This window comes from Pinus tabuliformis, chromosome 8, assembly GCF_031772625.1.
Source record: "Pinus tabuliformis cultivar Carrire ecotype Pingquan chromosome 8, CPIR1, whole genome shotgun sequence".
In the NCBI taxonomy this organism is placed as follows: domain Eukaryota; kingdom Viridiplantae; phylum Streptophyta; class Pinopsida; order Pinales; family Pinaceae; genus Pinus; species Pinus tabuliformis.
In genome coordinates this window covers 2,053,288,185-2,053,296,836 of record NC_142294.1, presented here as the reverse complement: position 1 = coordinate 2,053,296,836, position 8,652 = coordinate 2,053,288,185, and the positions used below count along the sequence as shown (strand labels likewise).

The window sequence follows — 8,652 nt, the reverse complement described above, 5'->3', positions numbered from 1 at the left end:
TCTGGAAATACAATATGAGGCACTGGATTTCAAATTACATATTATAGATCTGATCAAACAGAAACATGTACCTACAACAAGAAACAAAATAGGCTCTAACTTCAACATCATGTAGACCTGTTAGGAAATAATCCAGTTCGGAATAGAATATAAAGGTTTACAAAGAATGACTACAAGAATTTCCAGATATTCACAACAGTCATGCGTCACAACAGTCATGACTCGTAGAGGTTCCTTGCAAAGAGAGAATCATCAAAGGAAATCAATAAAATACAATAAGCATCCTTTCATATATTTATCTTAGAAACTTAACCACGAGAATGGCCACCAGAAAAAGACCCTCTGAGCAAATTGGAAGCTGCTGTGCCCAATTTTGTCTTGATTAAGTGACCTCTGCTTCCGCATAGCACATGAGTTGATTCTCTAATGACTCTGTCATCCCCAAGCTGAAGAGACCTGCTCTGATCATCCTCTCTTGCTGTCTTTGAACCGCCATCAACAGCAATGATTAGAGAGGCTCTTTTTTTCTGAACCTGACAGACACTTTTGGATGTTACTGCTTTACACCTTTAATTTTATAAGGCTAGGTATCTGCAAGGGCCCAATCTGCAATTAGTCTTAATGACTGGCTAATACTCCACTAATAAAGAACGTCCTTTTTCACAAAATTGCCAGGTTAAGGATCAACTAGTTCAACTAATAATCGACAATGGCAACATGACAAACTTGGTGTCACAAGACTTGGTTACAACAATAAATCTTCCCACAACTACATCCACAGCCCTACAGTTTGGGATGGTTCAAAAGTAACAGCCAACTCAGCCACGAAGATTTTCATCACACTTTTATTGACATTGGTTTGTGATGTCTCACCCGTCAAATACTGTGAAAATTTCTTGGGGTGACCTTGTTAGCATAATTGTAGAGCAACCTACAGTGGATTCAACTTTCAAGAACAAAAGTTGCAGAAGGGTGGCAGAACATACAAATCCAAGGCAGATAAGATATAAAGAACATACAAATAAAACACGAGGAAAATAAAAAGCTCTAAGCATCCACTTAGGCATCAAATTCCTCACAATATTTAGGTGAACGATTAAGTCTAGCTTCATCTTGACAAGATACAGTTTAACAAACAACACCAACATTGCCCAAAACCATTCAATATTGAGCCATACACAATTTTGCAAATTGTGGGCCCGAATGCCTCTATTTAGCTCTTAATCGAGCACATCTTGCATTCAACGTAAAATGTTAATAACATCAACCTCTCTGAACCCTCACAGTTGGAGGAGGTACACATGTTACATCCATGATTCCACAGAATGCGATGCTATAGATACAAGCCCACACTCAGAGAACATACTATTCAACCCCCAAACTGTATCAACAGCTTCAACAGAGAATAGGCAAACCAAATCATATTTAAAGGTACACAAGGGAACCTGCCATCTCACGCCAAAGGGATATCCCGAGCTACATTTGAACAACACTTTCTAGAAATTAAGGACAACTTCTGCATAAGCTGGGAGGAAACAACACATGTAACAATAATTGTATAATTTTGTAATTATTCAGGTATTGGTATCTAGTTTTTAATATCTCAAGCAACACAAATTAGCCCTCGAGTAAGTAGTTACAATTTTGTTATTATTTTAATACTTCTTAGACAACCTGAGGCATCCCATTTTTGCAAAATATCTTCAAGTCCTATATGAGGGAGGAATGAAGTGTAACTGTAATATTCATTATGATAATTGTCTATTTGCCAGGTGTGTTCTTCACTGCTTGTTTTCCACATCATAAGGGTCCCCAGATCCTTATCATCAAAGGGTCCACATAAGGGTTCAAAGGCACGTTTACATTGTCTGAGGTCCTCAACCCCTGGGGTGGTTGAGCTTATTTGCAGGTGATTGATGAATCTGCTCCACCTTTGCACATTTGGTCTTCTAGTGGACTTAGCACTTTGAAATTTCCCATGTCTACCAGAACAATGAAGAAGGGAAAAACTCGATACCCAAGTATGTAGATGAAAGATATATCTATTAAACATTTCAAAGAGGATTACCTATTCATAATAATGAGAGAGTATTTACCTGGAATTTGTGACATGTTTGCCTCAGACAAGCAGACATTGATGAGATTTTGGTGGAAGATAATAAACTAACCTAGATGGCTATATTTATCTCTCATCTTAACTGCCTAACCAAGTGATACAAGGCTGAAGAGTGTGGCCATACCTAATTGGATTCTCTTTAAGATTTACCTTCTCTGAATGGATGGCAAGCTCTCCAGTTTTAACAACATTGCATACTTTGTCTAATTACCTATTGCAGAATTATGCTAACAAGAACAATCTATATAAAAGGAAATATTACTTTGTCTAATCTGAAAGATAGTGTGACATACAATGAATGGAACTGCCCCACAACTCCACTTGGATATTGGTTGAATTAGGTTTGTGACGGTAGTCATGTAACTGTAGTATGACAAGACATAATGCTAATTGACCTAGAGTCTGTAAGAAAAGAGCATCAACCTGTTCAAGGTACACATTACTTTGAAATGCTTGATTAGCTTCCCAAGTACCCAGTTTATTAGCTCATTATACTTTCAACACATTTGAACGGTTCGTGTAATTATAATGGTATTTGCACTTACAAACGCATTGTTGCAATCAAAATTAGATGGTAAAGAGTCATGATATTGATAACCCAAAAATTGACACGCACTGTCTAATTTCTAAGCTGTGTATGTCCCTTCTGCAAAATAGAACAATCGTTAATGTTACGATACTTTTGCTAGAATATCATACAATAATCTAGATTTGTTAGATTATATACAAACTTATTTAGTTCAATAAAAAGAACTCTAAAATCGAGACCATGGTAAAAGCTCAAGGTCCTGAAAATATTGGAGGGTTAGATCCCTAGACTACTGGAGTGCATCAAACATATGTTGTTATAACTCTTAACCAATAAATGGCATCCCACATAGATCATTACAGTATGCCACTTTCGCAAGTATTGTACAAGGTAAGAGAGAACATCAAACCTTCTGCTTCCCTAACTCCACAACTAATTTTGCTAGAATTTTTTCAGTTTCTATTTGAGTATCCAACAAAAAGGAAAATTTTAGTCTATGTGCATAACAAAATGACTATGCCAACACTTTAAATTTGATATAGAACTCTGAGGAAGCAATCAAAACCTTTTGATTAGTTTCTTCTCCTAAACTCATATGAACTTTTGAATCATATCATGTAATATCAACTACATATAACAACTGAACTGTCAGTGTTGTTGCTACTGAATTGCACCCCCTCCTCCTCCTGCTCCTCTAACTGTAATGAAAACCATGGGAAACCAAATCAGGCTAACATACAGCTCCTTATGGAAACAACGGTGCAGAACAACCTTCTAATCTAGTCCATTTTGGAGAAGTTTCAATTAATAGAATGGAGTTGGCTATGCAAATCTCTAAGATGATTGAAATTTTTAGGGATGATGTAGATGCATTGAGATCAGATACAAAATGGACATGCTAACTCTCCTTGCTTAAGTAGGGAGGGTGAACCTAGTATGTGGTCACTATCTTTTGGGTTCATAATGTATCATTCTTGATTTGCATTTTTCTTGTGCAATAGTGAAATATCAAATGTATTATTCCCAAAACAAGTGATACAAGGATGAAGAGTGTGGCCATACCTAATTGGATTCTCCTTAAGATTTACCTTCTTTGAATGGATGGCAGGCTTTCTAGTTTTAACAACATTGCATACTTTATGTTGTGTGTGATGAGTCATCATGGCCTATATGCACGAGGAGAGAAGCCTATTTCAAAATTATGCTAACAAGAACAATCAGTATAAAAGGAAATATTACTGTGTCTAATCTGAAAGATAGTGTGACATACAATGAATCGAACTGCCCCACACCTATCATCATGGCCTATATGCACCAGGAGAGAAGCCTATTTCGAAATTATGCTAACAAGAACAATCTATATAAAAGGAATCTAGAAAAGTTAAGACAATTTTCTAAAAAATAAGAACTAATTCATAAGATAAAACTCTAGTGAACCAAATTTCTCCAAATTTACATATTCTTCATTATTTTCAACACTAACAATGGTTTCTTTCCATGGAAGAAAAACTTTTAGTTGTCAAATTTTTCATTTTGAGTTTGAGATTGGTAAATGGGTCCACAACGGAGCTGATCGAAAAATTTAAACAGGTAATTTCGCATGATGGAAAATTTTCCACAATCCTCTCGAAAAAAATCGTTACCTAATACATATAGTGGCTTCGACGTCAGCCACTCTCTATTGTATCAGCAATTTGTGCAGACTAGCTAATGTTGGATATCATTTGGTATATGTCTAGAATGATATAAATCATCACTGGAATTCAGTCAATATCTGGTGTTCTGAAAAAACTGCGTTTATAATAATCTTCTAAGACGTAACAGAGATATATACTGGTTTGGAATACAGTTTTGCGGCATCTCCTTAGGTCAACGTTGTTGGGCAATGGGTAAAGAATGGGTTATACAAACATAGCTGGTTCATCAACAATGGATGAAATGGAATAAGAAAATTCAGTGACACAGAAGTTCTTGGTTGGTTCACGATCAAAGAAGGATATGGGTTACAAAAATTTGATGCCATAAAATTTCCTTTGCACTTTGACAATGGCAGAAATCTCCTTTCCATTTATGTGCAAAATCATGTTACTGGATATATATATATATATATATATATCTATATATATATATATATATATATATATATATATATATATATATATATATATATATATATATAGATATATATATATTAAAAAACATTATTGCATCAAAATGCCTTCAAATCTAGAGTACAATGATGTTCTTATTATTTAGGGGATTTGGGTTTCTTCCGGGGAAATTAGAGGAGTAGAAAGTTAAAAAGACTACACATTTTGGTTAATAAGTACAAAACCATATATGCCAGTAGATTTGTAGACTATTAAGAGTTAAAGGAAATTTTCACTCAAATGGGGAGAGAAAAATATCAAAGTCACATTGAAGATGACCTTCTAAATCGGCTAGAATGGGTAGGCACAGAAGTATCAAAGTCACATTCTCTACATGGGTCAGCCTTGTATCCATCCTATCCATGAAAATATGTTGATTCCTCAACATTCTTTTAATATTCTCCGACTAAGCAAAAACATTGTATCTCTCCACTTGTTTATCATTCATCATCATACCAAGCTGGGTCTTTGTCTTCTAGTGTAATGAAATTGAGTTGGGGTCTTTTTCTTCGAGTGTAGTGAAATTGAGTTGAGGTATTTGTTTCTCCATCCAGTAATATGGCTATGATCGGAAGCCAAACAAGAAATCTTCTCCATTATCTTAGAGTCAGAATAAGATTGCCTCTCATCATCCACCATGGTTTCCAAATTTCTAATTTCTCAAGGGACAACAATGGAATAAGTTTCAACTGAGTCCTGGACAAATGTATAGGCCTTGCCTTGACCCTGTGAGTTGCTTCTGCTGCCACCCCTCCTACTGGATTTCAAATTACATATTATAGATCTGATTAAACAGAACATGTACATACAACAAGAAACAAAATAGGCTCTAACTTCAACATCATGTAGACCTGTTAGGAAATAATCCAATTCGGAATAGAATATAAAGGTTTACAAAGAATGGCTACAAGAATTTCCGGATATTCACAATAGTAATGCATCCTAGAGGCTCCTTGCAAAGAGGGAATCGTCAAAGGAAATCAATAAAATACAATAAGCATCCTTTCATATATCTATCTCAGAAACTTAACCACGAGACTGGCCACCAGAAAAAGACCCTCTGAGCAAATTGGAAGCTGTTGTGCCCAATTTTGTCTTGATTAAGTGACCTTTGCTTCCACATAGCACATGAGTTGATTCTCTAATGACGGTGTCATCCCCAAGCTAAAGAGACCTGCTCTAATCATCCTCTCCTGCTGTCTGTGAACCACCATCAATAGCAACGATTAGAGAGGCTCTTTTTTTCTGAACCTGACAGACACTTTTGGATGTTACTGCTTTACACCTTTAATTTTATAAGGCTAGGGCAGCCACTGGCAACCGTCACAAGACCTTCATCAGATATTGGGCAATTTTTCATGTATGACAGAATTCATCTTTGCAGGCATTGAAATACCAGAGGCCAAGAAAAAAGAGAGCATGAGATAGTATAGAAATTAGATAAATTAAGCATAGCCAAAAAAATTCTACATGTACAGAGACAAGTGTAGAATGCAACTAAAACAAGTCAAAAATGTAATTAAGATTGTTAAAAATCACCAACCCAATGGAAACGGACCTAAACGCTGTAGCCAAAAGTTTGAATGCCAACTGACCGATTATAGAAGGAAGAATCTTCAAAGACAGGAATTGCCTGCTTATTGAAAGATGGTGAAATGCACTGAGATGCATGGATCTATTCTGGAATTTAATTTTGTTTCGGGCATTGCAAGGAAGCCCTAAGATACATGACTGAGTTTCATAAACAAACAGTAGTGTTCTGGAAATATAATATGAGGTATTGGATTTCAAATTACATATTATAGATCTGATCAAATAGAAACATGTACCTACAACAAGAAACAAAATAGGCTCTAACTTCAACATCATGTAGACCTGTTAGGAAATAATCCAGTTCGGAATAGAATAGAATAGAAAGGTTTTCAAAGAATGGCTACAAGAATTTCTGGATATTCACAACAGTCATGCGTCGTAGAGGTTCCTTGCAAAGAGAGAATCATCAAAGGAAATCAATAAAATACAATAAGCATCCTTTCATATATCTATCTCAGAAACTTAACCACGAGACTGGCCACCAGAAAAAGACCCTGTGAGCAAATTGGAAGCTGCTGTGCCCAATTTTGTCTTGATTAAGTGACCTCTACTTCCGCATAGCAAATGAGTTGATTCTCTAATGACTCTGTCATCCCCAAGCTGAAGAGACCTGCTCTGATCATCCTCTCTTGCTGTCTGTGAACCACCATCAACAGCAACGATTAGAGAGGCTCTTTTTTTCTGAACATGACAGACACTTTTGGATGTTACTGCTTTACACCTTTAATTTTATAAGGCTAGGGCAGCCGCTGGAAATCGTCACAAGACCTTCATCAGATATTGGGCAATTTTTAATGCATAGCTTCTTCAATGCTATGAACTTACCTGAAATACAAGACATCTCCTTGTCCCCAACACTATCACTGTTGCAGAGTGCCATTCTTTCCAACACAGGGCAATTGGAAGCCAAGGCACTCAAACTCTCAACCGAAATAGCAATGCCCATCAAGACAAGTTCTTGCATCTGAAGACATTGCCAAGTTCTTCCATCTGAAGACATTTGTTTGCAAGGGACAATAACTCTTCCTCGCCAATTCTTTTGGACTTGCCACTATCAAGGTGCACCTCTGTCAGTTTCCTACATCCATTTGCAACTGCATAAATACCTCGATCAGGACAATCAGACACCCTGCCAATATAAAATACTTCCAGCTTTGAGCACTTTGAAATAGCCATCAAACCTCTATCACCTAAATGCATGTTTTTAATTTGCAATTCCGTCAGCTGTTGCAAGTTTCTAGTGTAAATGCATGTTTTCAATTTGCAATTCCGTTAGCTGTTGCAAGTTTCTAGTGCTGATTTCCAACAACTGATCCCAAGACCCTGAATTCCATGATAAAATGAGCGTCCTTAGACACTTGGATCTCGATAATAGTGGGGCAAATAGCTGCCCGTTATAAAGATCTTTAAGGCACAATCGTTGTAGCTTACCTTGCCCTGGCCCTATTCTTTCCATTTGAACATCTAATATTCTAAGTCTTTTAGCTGTAAGATCTTCCAGTTCGTTGCGATTCTTAAGTATTGAATTCAAACCCTTCGCTCCAAATCCACATGACCCGCATGAAAATTTCTTAATAGGACCACATACAAGTGAGAAGGATTCTAGACCCTCATCAGTAATCTCGATGCATCTCTTCAGTTTGATCTTATTGAGATGAGTGAAACTCTTTCCAATTAAAGAAAGTGCCTTGTTGTCAATACTGGGAAATTTTCTGGAGCATTTCAGAGCCAGAACAGTCACATGTTCAAATCTAGTGATCAGGGTTGGAAGCAAGGAGGAAAGCTCAGTTCGAGCAAGGAGAACTAGGCGTTGCCTACTTTTCGATTCAATGCAGTGCCATCTAATGTAGACTAGGGAAAAAGCATTTCGATCTTCATTTGTGAGCTTCTGGAAAATTGAGGCCAAGCATTCATCCGGTAAATATACAATGAGATCCCGCTCTGGATACACACCAAACTGTTCGACCTTGTTCTTCTCCAGAAAAAGGCCCATTGGTGGAGGAGCTAAAGAAGAGCTGGATTGACCCATCAGACCTAAGAACTCAATCAGAAAATATTCAATTAGCTTAAGATAAGTTTATGGGTTAAAAAACAGAAGGAAACAAACAAATTTGATCTGAAATTGCGCTTGACAAATTCTTAACTGCCTAACAAAGGGAAAGCTGGATATTTTCGGCAAAAACTTAAATTCTGAGACTTGAGGTAACAGTTCCTAACAATAAAACCAAGAATTTCATGTAAATCCCCAAAACCCTAACTCGGAA

General features: G+C 36.7%; 1 pseudogene; it reads right to left on the bottom strand.

Moving 5' to 3' along the window:
• Nucleotides 1-308: 308 nt before the first annotated feature.
• LOC149244715 (F-box protein SKIP2-like) lies at nt 309-8,417 on the bottom strand (annotated as a pseudogene).
• Between the last annotated feature and the right edge of the window lie 235 nt (nt 8,418-8,652).